General features: G+C 33.4%; 1 protein-coding gene across 1 annotated transcript in view; it reads right to left on the bottom strand.

The window, feature by feature from the left end:
* The window catches only part of LOC129230696 (venom protease-like), a 165675-nt gene extending 146421 nt beyond the window's left edge, over positions 1-19254 (bottom strand). The window contains exon 1 of the mRNA XM_054865116.1: positions 19150-19254. The gene's annotated coding sequence lies outside the window, so the exon portion shown is untranslated. The remainder of the gene's footprint in view (positions 1-19149) is intronic.
* Positions 19255-19701: the final 447 nt, after the last annotated feature.

The raw sequence follows: 19701 nt of genomic DNA, 5'->3' as shown, positions 1-19701 counted from the left end.
GAACTATCACGCACGCAAAACAAGAAACTTGAGAAAAAGAGGCTTAAACAGCTGCTGTTAACATAAGTTTCTATAGGGAATGCATACGCATTTTTTCGAGAACTTAAAAAGTTTTTTCCGCATGGTAATAAATTAGGTATCAAATTGTTCAGAGTTAAATTAGGAGTAACATATATTTTTTTCCCGAAAGTCGAATATTTTGATGGTTAAGGGTCCTTATACCCCTTAAGCCAGGGCTAAGGCAGAACTACTGCAATGGCAAAATAATAATGAACAGCCGAGACAAAAACAATATGCACTGTGTATACATTTGAATAAGAGTGTGCATATACCTGTACAGTCATAGTAGCATTGTGTAATGTATGCAATTTGAATTTTCTAGATGCTTTTTTATCTTTCATATATTGCTCTTTTCCTGCAACAGCGCAATAATACAAAATAAATAATCTTTAAGGTTATACTACACGGTAGTTGCAATTTAATTATCTCTTTAATATTAAATCAAAAATCATAATTTTCAACAATCACTTTGTTGATGCAAATGAGTGACATATATATACATTATAATATAAGTATGTAATCGTAATCAAAATCATAATCGGCATATTGTAATCGTAATCGATTACATTTTCAACATAATCGGATAGTTGCTGTAATCGTAATTACGTTTTGCCAGAGGATTATAATCGTAATCAAAATTGTAATCTCCCTTTTTTTGTGCCCGTAATCATAATCGTAATCGATTATATTCCATCGTAATTGACTCCAAGCCTGATATCAACATAAAAAAGGATATAATGAGTTAACTTTCAAAATTTACAGAGTTCCTTTAAGTTCAAGGTTTGTTTCAATTACTCAAAATCTGTCGGTATTTTGCATCTCAAACTGGCCTTCATTTTCCTACGGTGCAATCCTGAAACGGCAAAAATCATCAATCGCTTCTTCAAGACTCCCCCAAAACTTCAAAGGGCCTCAGAGGACAGGGTAAGAGAAATTTTTCCCAGGGTTATCACTAATTCACACAGATAATTTTGAAAAATGTCCAAATATATCAACAGATTTTACTAGTTATTTCGTAACAGCACTATTCTGTTATATATGTTATATTTTTAGTTGTTACAGGCTGAATTATTGTATATTTAGTACATTAAACCTAAAACGAGTTGGTGCGGGAAATATTTTTCAGACACAACTTGCTAAAAATAGATTCTTAGCAACACGAAAGTTCATCAAATGCAGATCAGAATTTTTTTCCCTTCAAGTCATAATCATAGCTGACACTTATTGCAAATTGTATAGGAAAAAACAAAAACCCCGTCCACTTATGTGTAAAAGCATTAATTTTCAAAACGAGGGGGGTGGCAGTTGATCCCCCTGACATACCTAAAAGAATTACGGTACTAGTTTAAACGAATTTAAGTAAATAAATAACGCAAAAGTTATTGGAAGTTTTCTAACTTTAACTTGTAAAATTTTCTGAGATGCACAAGATATAAAATTTTGGGGCTATACCCCCCCCCCTTCTATTTTTTACTAATTTCACTGTAATAGAAAATCCCCTCATCATTTAAAGTGAAAGAAAAGTTTTTTGAAATGTGAAATTGAAACTTTTTGAAAATTACATTACAATTTATAACTGGTATTAAAATGTTATTTTTATTTTAATTCAGTAAATTTGTCCGTCTAAAAGTATTTTTGCCTTTAAGGGGGTCCAGGACACAAAAATCGTCAAATTTTGCAATTTTTTTTTATCATTTGAAACATTACTCAGTTTTTATCTGATTAAAAAGACGTTCGAACCTTGTTCTTACCTTTATTAGAACGAAAGATATAATTATTTTTGTTGCATGCACCTAACTAATGTGTATTTAACTTTAAAACTTTAAACGCGTTTTTCTCCATGATGCAATTTTTCCCGATTTCTTGCATTCAAACTCTTATAAGTCAGGAACCGATAGAGATAAAGTAATGAAATTTGGAGCATACCTTTTTCAAACAGTTTACTTTAATTTTTATTCGGCGAATTTGAAAAAAAGTTTACTGCAAAAAATATGATTTTTTTTTAAAAGTATCTTTGAATTTTTCGAAATTTTTATTCAAATGTTTTATTTTTTATTTTTTATTGAATCAATATTTTTAAAATCACCGAATAAAAATTAAAGCTTAGATATTTGTGCATAATATTTTGAAAAAAAAATTGACCAACAATATTTTGAGTCATAGCAATTTAAAGCAACCCCATTTTAAAAAAATTAAATTTAAATTAAAAAGAAAAATTTTAGTATTTATGTTGTGATTTTGCTTATTAAATAGATCGTGAATCAGTGCAAAAAATTTCAAAACTCTAAAGTATTTAATAAAATTTTTTTCAAAATGTGTCCCGGACCCCCTTAACCAAAAATCAATGACCCTGATTCATGACGAAATAAAAAAAATATCGAATTCATAATCCTCATGATTTACAACAATTTAGAAAATGAGTTTTACACCTAGACACGCCTTTCCCTTGTTGTTTAAAAGAATAAGAAACCATGACCTAACTTTGAATAAAGAATTCGCCAGAATGGAAATGATGCCAACATTCAAATGTAAATTTTATGATCCATCACTTTCACACCTTTCACGCTCACGAACAGACGAAACGAATGTGCTCTATTTTTCCGTTGAATATCGCCATCACCACGCCATGCCAGATACCAAGAAAAATTATCAGACGATGCATGAGAAATTATTCATCATTGGAATACGTTTCAAGGTCTTTTTAGTGTAAAGTGGACCTTTATAGTCTGAGGTATTTCGCATGAAGCATGCGTATCCATAGAAAAGCAGAGCGTAAAAGAATTTGTTGTTTAAACTTGAAACGACAGATAGAATGTGCAGTTGATGCTTTGAGTCCTGGTCAAATATTCAATTCTCAGTGTGCAGATATAGGACATTAGTTCATTGTCATTGCTTAACAATCATCGATTTTTACTGTACAAGGAACATAAAATCTACTTTAGCCAGATTACAATTCAGTCATATTAGGGTATGAAATTATGAAAATTTATCCTGATAAGAAAATAACAGATATAAATTGCAAAAACTGCCCAGAAGCACAACTCACCCAAAAGTATATCTTTGATTCTTTGTGAGTGCCGATTCCTCACCACCAACACCTTGAAACTTGGTACGCCATTGCAGAACCCTTTATAACCCAGAAACATCGAAGCTGTCAGATGCAAATCTCATCATTTTTGACCGCATTTAAAACTTTTTTTTTTTTTTGGTTTTTATTTTACATACAGTCTAGTTACCATACTTGGGATCGAACCCTAACTAGGAAAATTTTGACAAATTTTGTTTTCAGTGCTTGTATTGTGGGTTTCTGAGAAGTTGAGCTCCGACTCTGAGAATGTTTACCTCTGTTTCGGAAAATAGGGAGGGGTAATTGGCGCTAAGTTGAGTAGAGAAACTTTCTTAGTAGTTTTTCAAAAATATTCCAACTAAAATCCGAGCCAATAACACGTCTATTCTTCATTAAGCTTCCCTAAAACAGGTAAGGGGTCATTCATTAATTACGTAAGGGTCCCGAGGGGTAGGGGATTTGAAAAAATCCCTAAATACCCTTACTTTGGAGGGAGGGGGGTCAAACCCATTCTTACGTAATATTTTCCAAATCTATATTTTACATTAGAAATCGCGCGGCCAAATGGTTTGGCAGGGATCCTATTTCATTTGCGTCTGGAAGGTAAAAAACGTATTAGGATGAGCTGTTTTTTATTTGTTTTACGCAGAACGAATAGTGAAAAATATAATAAGAGAATTGCCCTAGGTTGGCAAGTTTTATTTTTAATTAGATAGGCATCATATACAAAAAAAAAAAAATGTCGAAAAACCATTCAGTATAGATTTTAACTTTTTAGTGTAAATATTTCTTTACACGAAAAGGTGTAATTTAATAATATTGAATTTAATAACGATTCCGGTGGTGTAAGATTCGTTATTTTATTATTTTGAAAAACGAACTGAATTCTTACGTAAGGATAAAGGGGAGGGGTTTGAAAAATCTTACGTTCCCTTACATGGGGGAGGGGTGTCACAAAGTGCCAAAATCATCCTTACGTAATTAATGAATGGCCTCTAAACATAGTCAAGGTCACAGCTCAACTAACCAGAGCTGCATTATACATCTGTTAGTATTCAACTCGTAAGAAGTAAATGTTGTTACACGGTAAACAAATACTTATCTTTTGACGCTCTGTGAGTCAAACATTGATGCTTTAGCTTTGTGGGTAAGTTTAATTATTTTGAAAAGTTTGACAAAATATGCGTTTTTAAGTATGGAAGTAGTTTTGGTTGTCTGCGTTAACTGAGAATCAGCAGTTTGAACGTTTGTCGAGCATATTCAAGACTATGTAATTGTGCACTATTTTTGTATTCATTTCCACTTAACTAAATCAGTTTAACTTATTTAGTCATAAATTTAAGAAATAGCAATTGCAATCTTAGAACAGTGTTCCAAGTTTGTGTAAAAGACAGAGAATTTGTCTACGAAGAATATTGAGTAAATAATTTGTTTAATTGTTGCGAAAAACATTTTGGTGAAATAAATTTTAAATACAAATACAAATACAAATGTGACGACCAGCAACAGGCTCTTGCCCAGCTAGACTGGTCCTAGTCAATTTATTAGTCCCCAATGAAGATCAATGGCAACAGGCTCTTGCCCAGCTAGACTGGTCCTAGTCAATTTATTAGTCCCCAATGAAGATCAATGGCCCTCTTAAAGCTATCCACCCCCTTGCTCATTACCAGCTCTTCCGGTAAGCTGTTCCAAGTGCCCACAACTCTACCCAAGAAGAAGTTTTTCCTTATTTCCAGGTTAGCCTAAGATATGAATAGCTTAAAACAATGACTCCTCGTCCTGCTTTCGGTGCAATAATTTAATCCATTGATATTAATCATTTTGATAAATTTAAACAACTAAATCATGTCCCCTCTGATCCTCCTTTGCTCCAGGCTATACATATTAATAGGCTTAATATTATATAATAGGCTTATATATAATAGGCTACTAAGTCTAGTATCATAATTTAAATCTGAAAGTCCCCTTACTAGTCTAGTTACCCTTCTTTGAACCCTTTCCCAGACAAAAATATCTTTCCACAGATAAGGCGACCAAAACTGCACAGCATACTCCAAATGGGGTCTTACTAAACTCCTATATAAAGGCAGAAGAACCTTCTTAGATGTGTTTGAAATAGATCTATTGATAAACCCAAGCATTCCGTTGGCTACATGACAATAAATGAAACATATTACCAGAAGACAGAAGTTTTTCATAAAAAAAAAAAAAATAGAATATGTCCATGAACAAAAGACGTTTTTCCAAAGTACTACACATGCAAGCTCTAATGAAAATGAGTCTCAAAGTAGATATGAGAACGAATTATTTGTTGTGAATTTCATGTATAATAAACGAGGGAAATTGAATGTGAAAAGGATTTCGTGTCGAAAGGTTTAGCGAAATGATTAATGAAGAGAACTAAAAATCAGCTTCACGAAGAACTATACAGGCTCGCCAAATACAGGCTGTTTCAAAATGAATAGCGGGGTTTTAACATGTTATAATATTTATTAACCAAACTTACAGCCACAAGTGATATATCAAATGAAAGAGAAACTCAAACAGTTTTACATAATAGCCTACAAGTGTTCAATGTGAGCACCATTCGTCACTCGGCACACGTCAAGACGATATGCGAGTTCATCCCAAACTTTGATGAGTGTCTCATTAGTAGTTGTTGCAACAGCTGTTTCAATCCTGTTCCTTAATTCAGGAAGGTCGGCTGGCAGTGGAGGCACATACATACGGTCCTTAATAAACCCCCAAAGATAGAAATCACACTGCGTTAGGTCGGGTGACCGTGGAGGCCATGGGAAACAAGCCCTGTCATTAGGCCCCTTACGGCCAATACAGCCGTCGGGTACAGTTAGGTTAAGCCAATCGCGTACCTCATTATGCCAGTGAGACGGCGCACCATCTTGCTGAAAGATGAAGTTTTCTGGTTCATCTTGTGTCAGTTGAGGGAAGAGTCATAGCTGTAAAGTATCCAGGTAAGAAGTACACGCGCATACGCACTGATGCCAACAAACAAAACTGTTTGAGTTTCTCTTTCATTTGATATATCACTTGAGGCTGTAAGTTTGGTGTAATAAATATTATAACTTGTTAAAATCCCGCTATTCATTTTGAAACACCCTGTACTTTTACGTTTTCAAATGTAGAAGAGAAAGCAGAAAAATTATATTCAAAAGAATATACAAGGTGTTCCGTTTTAACCTGCAAGACCTTTATTTTCGGAATCGTTGGTCTTAGATGCCTACTTCCAATTGCAAAAATGTTCAAAATCAGATGCGGAGTTCAGATATTGAAAGTTTAAAGCAAATATAAAAATGAGTCAGGAAATAAAAAAATTGACTTTTTATACGGGCCCCAGGTCCCCTAACTCATATTTAGGAAAATATTCTCCATTGAAAAATAATTCCAACACAAAAAATTTGAAATTAGTGCGACCAATATTCACCGAGATATGAAACACAGCGTTTTGTGACTTACACCACTTTTCACTCGCCGTCAATAACACCTTTTGGGGGGAAATATAGCAGTTTTTAACAAGTGTTTTAAATTATGTGTGCATTGAGTGTAGTTTTTCAAATTGTTCGAGGTTTTTCAGTGTTTTTGCGTATCACGGCATAACCTTTGCGTTTATTGTTGAAAAATATAAATAATTTGTGTTTTATACTTTGACAACCTGTCATTCGAATAAAAATGACAACAACGTGTATAAAGTACAAATAAAGTAGTATAAAAGAGTTAAAAACTCAGCAAACAGCTGTTTTGGGGCTGTCACATGCAAGCCCCGTCTTCAGTGCAAAAAAGAAGAATTAAAAGTCCACACAATGTGAACCGAACGATAAATGAACAAAAAATGGAAGGCAGCAAAGTAAATAGGCAAGGAAACCGGAAACACATGCGTCACAGAACACCAACGACACCTATAGTGCGGAAAAACGTCACAAACAGAAAAGAAGTTTTTTAAAGATAAGATTTCCAAACACTAAGGAAAGGGGAGTACTCGACAAATCATTAACTATTGAAGTAGAATTTTTCCAAACGTAATAGCATTCCCAAAAATCTAAATCATAAATCGAGGAACACCCATGAATAACCTTGGCAGAAGAAAAATCGAAAATATGATTGAAAGACCAACAAGTGTTGTGCAATCGAGGAACGTTTTAAATCTTGCTTCTTGACATAATTTTCATGTTCCTTAATACGGAATTTAAGAGAACGTCGGGTCTGTCCTATGTATGTCATTTGACACTGACAAGAAATACTATAAATGCCCCATCTGTCAAGTTCCGGAACCGGGTGTTTTAGTTGCGAAAATTATACTTTCCGCTCTAGTTTAAGGGCGGTAACTTACTGCTCAATTATTCTTTGTTTTTGAATATTTTTCTGGTGTTTGTTAACTTTTGAGTGTTTTTTTTTCTTTTTTTTTTTGTAATTTTTATCTATGTACCCACCATCAGATTTTAAAAAACGAAAAGGGTGACATTTTAACCAGCGGAAAATTTAAATAACAAAAAAACAAAAAGAAAGAAAGAAAGTTGGTTAGTGCGGAGGATTTCTGTTGCCCTACGGGATGTTGTACTACATAGCGCGCTGTAGAGTTACAAGGGCATGACCTTGAGTTTAGTATACTAACTAAAATTTAATTCATATGAAAACAACGAAACCACTTCGTATCTTTAGTACGGCAAAGAAGAAAAGCACAATTATCATTTTTAAAACCAAGTAATTTGGTATTTTGGACCTTTGTCTTGTCAAAGACATATCCAGTTTCTGGTTTTAGAGGTGGTCATAATTAAAATATGGATATGAGCACATATAACAAATCGGAAGTGAGATCACAAGGATAATATTTGACCATAAATAAAGGGTTTAGGGCTCTACCCCTGGAAATTCTTGAAATGAAGCCCCAAAAATGTAGTTTCAAGCAATCTTCGCACGCTTTAAGAGACTCCCTTGATCCTCGTTTGGTCTTTATTCTTCATATTTTATCCGCAGGGAAGTTAAAGGTAAGTTCTGTTGCAAATCTACAGTAGTTTGAAATAAATCGAGTAAACTCTTTGGAGGAGAATAAAAACGTTTAATTGCTGATAACGGAAATCAAAGTAGACTACAGTTTTATTCTCACTGATAAGTAACTACTTACGGCAATTCAGCTTCTCAAAGCTTTTGTTTTCAAAAGAATTAAATGTCACTTCAAAGGATGAGATTAACGAAGCTTAAAACTCTTCACTAAAGAACCTAACACCTTTTTTTTTTCAGCGACTGAAAAAAAAAACGTTTCTGATGCTCTGGCTGCAGAGACTAAGTAATCGCCTAGGAAACAAAGAACAGATGCTTGAAGAAAACTAATCTAAGACATCCATCGGAACTAACTCAAACCGGCAAACCTACTTTCAGCATGAATCCCTCTTTTTTTCAAGCATTTTATATTTCATTCTATCGCTTCACAACACTCATTTAATATCTAGATTTGTGCCGTAACAATTTCACACAATCCCTCAACCATCACAAAACCTTGACCTCTTTCCCTTTTTAAAGCAGGCAACAAAATCACCTTCCTAGAAAAATCACTTCCGCGGACAAAGTTGCCCGACCATTTTAAGGCATCCCATATGAACGAAGCTCCAACAACTGAAGATCCCCATTAAGACTAACGAGAAGTTCACGGTCTAAAAATTCACTGTCCACTCTCTAGAAAAAGGAATGGGATAAACAAGTCTATTACCGCATAACTGTCACACTTGACCTTCACGGCGATTTCTTTTGTGTACAGAGTATCTCCGCTTTGTTCTGGCAGGCATGGGGTGTGATTTTCGAAAAGTAGCGTTGTGGTCTTGTGCGAGATCTTATCGATAGTTTCTCATTATTACTTACGTGCTGTATCCGGTACAGTGATTGCTTTCTTATAAATTTATCAATGTATAAATGCAGATGATTATTTTGTGTTTTGTATACGTATCAAAGATAGCACTTATGTCTTGTTACGTATAAAAATAATTCTTTTGATTCCCGCGGCAAGAGTTGGAGCATGAAGCGGGACAATAGATAAGATGTATCTACTTGTAAGTAAAGTTTGGTTCGACTTTTCCGGACGCTTAATTGTTTCCCGCGCAAAAAATGAAACTTCTTTTAGGCATTTGAAACATGGGGTAACGGCACCAGTAACAGACGGTCATAAATTTGGATGTAAATACAGTGACCTCTCACTTATACGCGACCAAAGGGGACAACGAAATTTTCGCGCACAAGTGAGATTCGCGCATAAGTGAAAACCCCCAAAAATAAACTTAAATACAGTAAGTTATCAACAGTTATAGTAATACTAATAGTACACTACTGATACTAATGAATAAATACGCACATAATTTCCATTTATGCATTGTAATTTAATAAAAATGTAAAATTTGAAGTTGCACGTTTTGTCATTTTTTATACACTGTTCAGTATGTAAGCGAATTCCACAAAACCTAAAAACTGTCGCGTGATCAGTGTCATAGTCTGTGAGAATACAAAAGATCCTCGATAGGCTATGTCAATGCTTTCCGCTTCACCACGACTTTTAGGAAGGTCAACCTTTTCGCATGTAACCCGTTCTCCCCCTCTCGATGTCAATCACAAGACTAACTGCACCCCCAATTGCACACTTGCGCGAAAAAAACGCGTTCTTGGAAACATTTTGAACGTTGGAATAAAGGTGTGTGAAAGCATTCCAAGAGACATCAAGAAGGGTACAAATCTTCCGATAAGCAAAGCGTGAATAGGCGATTTAATTAAAACTTGAAAAAAATTTATCGCGCATAAGTGAAAGGTGCATTTTAGGTTTCGCGTATAAATGAACAAGAGTTAACATTGTTTTCCTATATCGCTGGCTGGACCCGTGAGAAAAACGCGCATAAGTGAAAAACGCGTCTAACAGAGGTCGCGTATAAGCGAGAGATCACTGTAATAAGAATTTTAGGCGAGTAAAACTGATGTTTCTGTGGCTCATGAATACGGTGCAACAATCTAGTGTTATCAGAGTGAATTTTATGAGACAGTCGGTATATTTACAAAGCAGTGTGAAAAGGTTATGAACAGACACCACGGGGTCAGTTGGTGTTTCATGTCCATTTAATTAAAGAAGGCTTTAGTTCTAAAAATAAAGAACATTTGCGCATTCTGAAGAGAAAAGGGGATTTTCGTCCATTACTCATCCTTTAATCATCCTATCTGTTACTGGGTGTACCATCAGATATTTCAGTGTCCGTTACTGGGGGGTCGGACCTTTATTCGGAATTGAGCAAATAAAAATAGAAATACCTAATTCAGAGGATCCAGAAGCAGCCAAACGCTAGATGAGATGTAGTTAGTTGCGTGAGAGAAAAATAGTTTAAAACCTCTAAATACATTAAAAGGCTCAGGAAATTGAGTTAACCTAAGAGCGATGTCTAAGCATGCCTGCTACTGGTGCTGTTACCCTATATGATTTAAGTTTAAACTAAAAAATTACATTGTCCTGGAGTTTGAGCAGTTGAAATTACTGCATAAGTAATGCAAACAGGATATCAAATTCTAACAGTGATATCAAAGTTATAGTTCTGAAAATGGTGACAAAAGGATTTGCTGTTAACAGTAGTTGTATTTAAACAGTGTATCGCGGAAACATGTGGATCCGCGGTACATCTCTGAACGTTCCACGAAAAAATTTAAATGTTCTAAAAGTATATACAGGGTGTTCCGTCTTAACCTACAAGACTTTTATTTTCGCAACCGTTAGTCCTAGATGTATACTTCCAATTGCAAAATTGTTCAAAATCAAATGCAGAGTTAACATATTGAAAGTTAAAAGCAAAATAAAAATGAGTGAAAAAATACGAAAAATAACTTTTTATATGGGCTCTAGGCTCGCTAACTAATGTTTAGAGAAATGATCTCCTTTGAAAACTATTACTAACACAAAAAAATTTGACATTTTTGCGAGCAAAACTCAAGGAGATGTTCCAATTTAAAGTTTTAAGGGACCGTACAAAAGATGAGACTGGAACTTATCGCTCTTTCAGAAGAATGACCAGTCGTCAAAGTAAGAAAAAAAAATTATATTTTTCATTGCTATTCAAAAATAAATGCAAAAAAACACATTACAAAACCTCGAATAATTTGAAAATCACACTCTATGCACACATGTAATTTTAAATACTTGTTAACCGCTATATTTTCCCCCAAAAGTTGTTGCTGCCGGCGAGTGTAAAGTGGTGTAAGTCATAAAACGCTGCGTTTCATATCTAGGTGAGTATTGGTCGTACTAATTTCATACTTTTTGTGTTGGAATTATTTTTCAATGGAGACTATTTCTCTAAACATAAGTTAGGGGACCTGGGGCCCGTATGAAAATTTAATTTTTGTATTTTTTTTTTTGGACTCATTTTTATTTTTACTTCAAACTTTCGATACCTTAACTCTACATCTAATTTTGAACATTTTTGCTATTGGAAGTATGCATCTAGGGCCAACTGTTGCGAAAATAAAGGGCTCGCAGGTTAAAACGGAACACCCTGTATACTGTCTCAAAAACAATCAACAAACAGTAAAATTAACATGGCTTGAGAAGAAGAAAGGTTACAGCAACAAAATTCTTGCCCATGGGCCTTGCAGCAAATAGCGAAAGCAATTCCTTAGTAAAACATTCGGACAATTGCACGTCGCTGCCTAATGTGATCAATATAAAAAAACAGTCTCTTTTCAGCAGTTGCTATTTCTTTTGTTGCGTTGTATGTTACGCTTCTTTGGTGTTCTTCCTTTTTATGTTCCAAATTTCTGAAAATAATTCTACATCTCTACTAGATACGGTTATATGCCCTACTGATATTTTTTTACAATTAAACATTTTTAGCATGCACAAGACGGGGAAAGATCTACCACATCGAATACAAATCCTCACTGGTCTACGTGTCTTCCTCCTCTTGGAGCATCCTGGGCTACGTCTAGTACGAAAGAATGTTCTACAGTCATGGCACTCAGTCTGACTTGTGATCGGAATATCTTCAGAATCCTCCAGTAGAATGCAGAAGTCTTGTCCCAATCTAAGCATGTGGGGCTTTTACATACCATATAGAATCTTGATGCTTGTTATTACGGAAACAAATACTGCTATTTGAAATTTAAAAAAAAAAGAACGTTTACGAAGTAATTAGACCTAAAATTGGTTTAACTTTTTTTTAATTGATTCTCGTTTGATTTATATTTTGCGTTGTTTTGTCTCTTCTTCAATTGAACAGTCTATCAATATTTCATTGCGTTTCAATAAACTGTTTTCATTTTCTAACCATTTTTCTGTTTGTTGCTTACCTGCCTTCATTAATTCCGTAAAACCACTTCATTAACTTCTATTATTGCTTTTCGTTCAATATACTATTGATAAAACAAAATTGTGCTGCCATTTATCGATTAATAGTAGTGTCTATTAAGGAATTAATTGACTCTTTTGTCTCTTTTCAGTGTGATTATATACATTCATCCCATTCAACAGTTCTTGCACGGTATTTCGTTAACCTTTTAAACATCATGATGCTGCTTTCATCAATTCCATAAAGCCATTTCATTTACTTCTATTATTGCTTTTTGTTCAATATACTATTGATGAAACATAAGTGTGCTGCCATTTTTCGATTAATAGTAGTATCTGTTAAGGAATTAATTGATTATTTCGTCTATTTTCAGTGTGATTACATATATTCATCCCATTCAAAAATTCCTGCACAATATTTCGTTAACTTTTTTAATATCATGATGCTGCTTTTATCAATTCTGTAAAGCCATTTCATTCACTTCTGCTAATACTTTTCGTTCAATATACTTTTAAAGAAGCATAAGCGTGTTGCTATTTACTGACTAATTTTTTTCTCTGTTAAACATTTAATTATTTCGTCTCTTTTGAGTGTGATCATATATTTATCCCATTTATCAATTCTTGTACGATATTCTGTTAACCTTTCAAGCATTACGGTGCTGCCTTCATCGATTTCGTAAAACCGTTTCATTAATATTTGTAACTGCTTTTCGTTCAATACACTTTTTAAGAAACATAAGTGTGCTGCCATTTATAGATTAATAATAATCTATGTTGAGGATTAATTGACTATTATTTCATCTCTTTTAAGTGTGTATATATGCATATTCATCCCATTTATCAATTTTTGTACAATTTCTCTTAATCTCTCAAACATTATGGAGGTGCCTCCCTCAATTCCGTAAAACCGTTCCATTAACTTCTGTTGTTGCTTATTGTTCCATATAATTTTCAAGAAACATTCATGTGTTGCCATTTATCAATTGATATTAATTTCAAAAAATAAATAAATAAATAAACTGACTATCAAGTCTGTTCTGAGTACGATTATTCATTCTATTCATCAATTCCAGAAGCATCTTCTGTTACTCATCCCGCTTCATCACAATGCGGAAATTTATTGATGCTACACGATGAGTCGTAAAATCCCAAATGGCCTTCCGCACCTTTCCAAATGGCGATTGTTACCACAATCACGAGGTGGAAAAGACCACATAAAAGTTTTAATAGACTACTTCCGATTTCGAATATTTCTCATTTTAGTCATTGCTGCTGTCAAATTAGAAAAAAGGAATTGGGGCGTGTTTTATTTTTGTGTATTATTTCTGGATGGAAAGAGGAGAGGTGGAAGAAAAATCACTGCTGACGGATCTGTTGGTGATATTTTTATCACGGTTTCAATCTGGTTTCCACGTTGCGAGTAGCAAGCTGTCAGCGGCTGTCTCTTTTTGGAATAATGGAGAATAGTTACGCCGGATGACTGTCTTATGGTTTGATACAACTGTCTAAACCTCTTAACTTTTTGGTTAATGAATGTTTCTTTTTTTTTTTTTTCTGCGCAAGTATGAACTGCTTATTATTCTCACGTGACCAAAGTTGGTGTTGCTCTTAATTTTTCTGATTACCACGCCAACAGTTGTTTTTAATATTGATTTAGAGAGCGAAACTTTCGTTGACATCGTTACAAATCATCTGCGATTTGATTTTCTTCTTCTTCTTTTTTTCCAGTGTTTAACTCAAGCAAACTTTATAATTAAAAAGAAGTTTTTTGTGCAAAACTACGTTATTATCAAAAAAAAAAAAACACCTATATAGATGAACTTAAGCAGCAAAACTTCAATTTTGCACCATAAAAAAATATGGTGAAAATATTTCACCTTTATATATATATATATATATATATTATATATATATATATATATATAAATCATATTCACTGCTAAAATTTAAAAAAATAATGTTTCAATGCAAGTTTTATTTTTTAAATACATTCTTCTTTCTTTGTAATTTGCAGAACGAATTTTCATTCTCATAATTTTTAAAAAAGTTCGTTGTCTTAACTGTTTCACTCTGCCCCACATTCCCCTACTATTTATAACACAGATTATTGCGCAAATTACCACAGTTATACACAAATTAAGTTAGATATTGGACTCATTATGGCAAATTTGAAACAAAGTACTAGTCAAAATTCTACTTCGCGCTATTTACACTAAAATCTAGTTTCTTGGATTTCCACGAGCAAAACCCTAGTTTCTGTTCGTGGAAATCGAGGAGTTGATAAGCAGTCAGATGACATAAATTTGCTGTGTGCCATTAAACGGAATAGCAGATATTTTGAATTGACCCAGCACTATATCTTTCATTTCAAAAGGTGTGATCAACAAAAAAAATTTTGCCTTAAAAATCACACATGTGTATTTTCTTAGGCAAAAAAGTTTTTGTTTGTGACATTTTTTAAAACTTACTTTTGAAATAAAATATAGATTTGTCATGTGCTGGACAAAATGTCTGATTTTTCCTCCACTTCTGCACTGCTTGTTTCGTTTTCCAACTAACACTATAAAACAATTAGTTGACTAGCAAAATCTATTTTTCAGAAATTTTCAACAATAGATTCACAGAATATTTTTTTATTATTGCGATTTATAAACAAGAGAAGAAGTTAAAAAAAAAAAAATCTGTAGGGAAATGTGAGGCAAAGAGGAATAGATAAGATGACCTAACTTTTTCAAACTGGATAAATTGGAAATTTGTTTGGAAAATTACAGTACATAAAAACAGAACAACGCATTTTGTAATAAAATTTGCATTGAAACATTATTTTTTATTTTTGGCAATAAATTTGTGTCTTTAAAAAAAAAGTGGAAATTTTTCTTTTCTTTTTTTTTTTTTTTTCATGGGGGCGAAGTGAAAAATGAAATATTTTCATGTGAAATATTTTTCATTCGACTGTAAAATATATTTTTGTTCAAATAAATGAGTAAATAAAATAATGAAAGAATAAATGAAAATATAACGAAAGAATAAACTAATAAATAATCAAATTAATTAATATATGAGGGAAAATAAATGAGTGAATTAAATAGTGAATAAAGAAGAAAAGAAGTGAATGAATGAGTAAATAATTAAATTGCTAATTGAAGCAACGCAAATAAATTAATTACCATACAAATATGTAAGTGATTTAGCAAAAAATTGATTGAGTAAAAGATACACTGTTAAAAATTCAGGAAACTTTTAAGGTAAATATTACTGTAAAATGGAGTGTTTACAGCACAGAAAAAAATTACAGTAAGTTGTACCGAACAAAATAAACGATTGAAGCTCTAGTTGATACACCACGTAACTTACAGTACGGAGCAAGTAATACAGTATTTCCCCTCACTCGACGTGTCCCAACTCGTATTGTGGGCAGCAAAGCCGCCTGCCAATCCGTTAGTCCCGAGATCGAACCTGCAGCTCGCATTTTGCGTTTTTCAACTCTCGTTTTTTTGTACCGTAAAATTTTACAGTAAAACAGGATTTTACGGTAAAAGTTACTGGCAACATGGATGTCAGTAACTTTAACCATAAAATTACAGGATTTTTTTTAAACAGTGTATGAACTATTTCCCTTTTCCCCATCCACTTGGCCCGCATGCACTTGACTAATTGTGGAAAATATTTAAAACACAAATGAGCTTAAGTATTAACTAAATAAATACTGCATCGAATATAAGGCAATTAACATTTAAAATGTTAAAAACAAGAACTTTATCATTTGGTGAGAACAAAAATAATTTTTGACTTACAGCAAGATATTACAATTTGAGTATCAATTTTTGAAAATTGCTTGTAATATCTTGTGCTTTGAACTTCAGGGGCAATTTTTTTCTGACTGAAATAGACTATACGGTAAGTTAAAAGGTTTCCAGATAGGTCGCGCTAAAAGTATATTTAATATTTCACCATTCCACTTTTCCCCTGCTTTTTCACTTTGCCCCACATTTCCCTACATGACAGGTAAACTTTGTTTTAAGAATAACAGTTAAAAAAGATATTGGAAAATATATTTTTGCTTAACAAGTCCCACAAATAAAGTATTTTCACCATACTTTGGGAAAACCTAACCTGACAGCATCGTAAGGCTATGACTAGGATCTGCGTAGCCTTCACACTGCCGCCAGGTTAGGTTTCCTCCAGTTATAGGTCATCTATTTTTTAACTTTAAGTCCCAAATAAATTTCTCATTCAATCGAGCTCCAAAAACTCAAGAGTGCTAGGGAGGGTCAAGAATTCGGATCATTGAAAATTTGGATTATGCAGACTACATTCTGAAATACAAGATAAAAATTAAATCTTATTTGAAACTAAAAATGGAGACTAAATATTTAATAAGCAATTTAAAAAAAGAAAAAATTTTAAACCCCAAATTCTTAGTGTATCAATCTTTACTCATAATAAAGCTGAAAGTCTCTCTGTCCGGAGGCTGTCTGGGTGTCTGGATGTCTGTAGGATGTCTGTGACGCGCATAGCGCCTAAACCGTTCGGCCGATTTTCATGAAATTTGGCACAAAGTTAGTATGTAGCATGGGGGTGTGCACCTCGAAGCGATTTTTCGAAAATTCGATGTGGTTATCTTTCTATTCCAATTTTAAGAAAAAAAATATCATAAGATGGGCGAGTAAATTACGAAATTATCATAACGTGGAACCGTAACATGGGCACAAGCCAATTGGCGAGATACGAAATTATCATAACGTGGAACCGTAAGATGGGTACAAGCCAACTGGCGAGAAAATTCACTATACATTATTTGTAAATATGCAGGCGAACCAAAAGACCTTTTGATTTTTCTATTACGGGAAAAGCCGTGCGGGTATCACTAGTATCACATAAATCTTTTCGAAGGTATAATTTCGCAAATTTTATTATATTAAGGTGAAAGGATAAACTTCAATGGAACTTTTATACAAACCACGTGACTAGAAAAGTCCGGATAAGCATCATAAGGGTGGCACATTTCCGTTTTGATAATGTCACGGCCAGTTACGTCCATACGGGGGGGGGGGGGAGGCGTTCCATCCAGAGTATCACCAGTCAAGGGGGTGACACCCAAAACAAATTTGAGCGTTTCGATGCAAAAAATGCAAATGCTTAAGGGGGTACTAAGCACTCCTTTAGGTTGTACGTAGAAAAAATTAATAATAATTAGCAAGTTAACAAGATTCTCTGAAAATATTCATTGCGCCGGTAGAGAAGTTTGTCTTTGAAGGCTTCTGACAAGTGGGTCACAATGTTTTAAAATGTGGGAACCATTACTACTGTTTGTAGCTTCACCTTTTGACTAATCTGATAACATTCGGCTGGATATTCCCCCAATGAGAAGAAGATGAGCATTTAAAAATTTTCATGAACTTGGTGTATTCAAAATTTATTGACAGCTGTTAAGTCTACTTGATCTAAAATCTTTTTTGTTTCCAGGTATATTTATTTATTTCGTTCTTTAATGACTTAAATCTCTTCAAGTATAGCAGGTAAAATTCAGCAGTGGCAATGTGTATAGTCTTTGAAAAAACGCAATACTTTCTTTCAAATGAACAAAAAGTATAAAAAAATAATTTCAACATTTAAAAAAATAATTTGTGACATTAATAACATTTAAAAAAAATTGTGACATTAATAACATTAAAAAAATAATTTGTGACATTAATAACATTAAAAAAATAATTTGTGACATTAATAACATTAAAAAAATAATTTGTGACATTAATAACATTTAAAAAAATAATTTGTGACATTAATAACATTAAAAAAATAATTTGTGACATTAATAACATTAAAATAAATAATAAATGCTAATTACTGAGAATTTGGAATAAGGGTGTTAGTTGTGTCACTTACATGAAGTTCAAAATTTTTCTCCCTGATAACGCCATGCTAAATAAGACGATGGCAACTAAAGTGAAAGCTGAGATTTACACCTTTGCCGAAGAATGAGCAATTGAGGTTATTAAAGTGGAAAAATGATCAGATCTTAAGGAGTCTAATTTGCTCCTCCGCATCCTTTCATTAACAGCCAATGAGAGCACTTTGATCGTTTGTATCTATTTACAAACCGTCGTATAAATTTCAAAAATTATTTGAGTGTTACAATGTTTACTATTTATTTATTTAGTTGTTGTTTTTTTCACTACACACCGTTTGCATTTGAGCTTTTACTATCAGAAATGCATGACGAACTTAGGAAAAAAACAGAAGTTAATGCGAAATCACAGCTTGTGAAAATAATGAACCTAGAGAAAGTTGTATATAGAAGTGAATTGAAGCTTAATTGGGCTGAAGTTGTATAGAATAAAATAACTAGAGGAGGTAAATTAAGTAATGACATTGTAAAGCTGGAAAAAAAATAACAACATCCTATAGTGTCTTAAGCTGCTACATTTTAAAGAGTGAAGTAATATCAAAGGCATATAATGCGGAATTTTAATGCTTGATAGATCCAAATAATACAACAAAAAATAAGATTGCTATAAAAAAAATTTTTAAATATCAATACATTTTTTTTCTTTTTTTGCAAAAATTACAACAAAATAAAATAAATAGTGTAACATTCAAGAGTTGGGAACATATTCTGGAAGGCCAAAGTAAGACTCTCAGTAAGCAATAGTAACAGATAAGTCAAGAGAATTCGTAATTAATAAAAACTTAAGTTACTTACCCTGGGAAAAAGAACTCTTTCTTAAGATTTGAAGCAGCTGCCCAATATATCCATCCCCCCAAAAAGATCTAACACGCAGCGCAGTCCCAACAACTCCTTCCCAACTCAGTGAAGACAGCGGAACGGTCGGATCGCAACAATAGGTCACAAAAATCTCCCCGCCCAATTCCCTTCAATCTCTGATTTGTTGTCGGCTGGACTTTAACGCATCGCAACAACGCACAACGCGCAAAAACGCATGATACGTCCTTCCTTCCCCCACTGACATACAGACTGCTGACTGATGCAGCGATATATGTCAGAGGTGATCCAGTGATCCACATAAAACGGTGAAAAAATAAATAAACTGCGGATATTTTTTTTAAATATCTTTTTCATTGTTGTTCGCTTGACCAGGTCATGTCCACAGAAATGAAATTGCAATTTTATGGATACTGTAGGTGGAGAGATCATATGGACAATTTAGTTTTTTTTTTTCCATTCTCTCAGCAACTACAGATATTTGAATAATTGAAAGCAGCGCTAGGTGCGAAAAAGGGAAAAATGAATATA

The sequence above is a fragment of the Uloborus diversus genome, chromosome 9 (genome assembly GCF_026930045.1).
Source record: "Uloborus diversus isolate 005 chromosome 9, Udiv.v.3.1, whole genome shotgun sequence".
NCBI classification, from domain to species: domain Eukaryota; kingdom Metazoa; phylum Arthropoda; class Arachnida; order Araneae; family Uloboridae; genus Uloborus; species Uloborus diversus.
The sequence above is the reverse complement of the archived record's forward strand: the minus strand, read 5'-3'. Positions and strand labels throughout refer to the sequence as shown.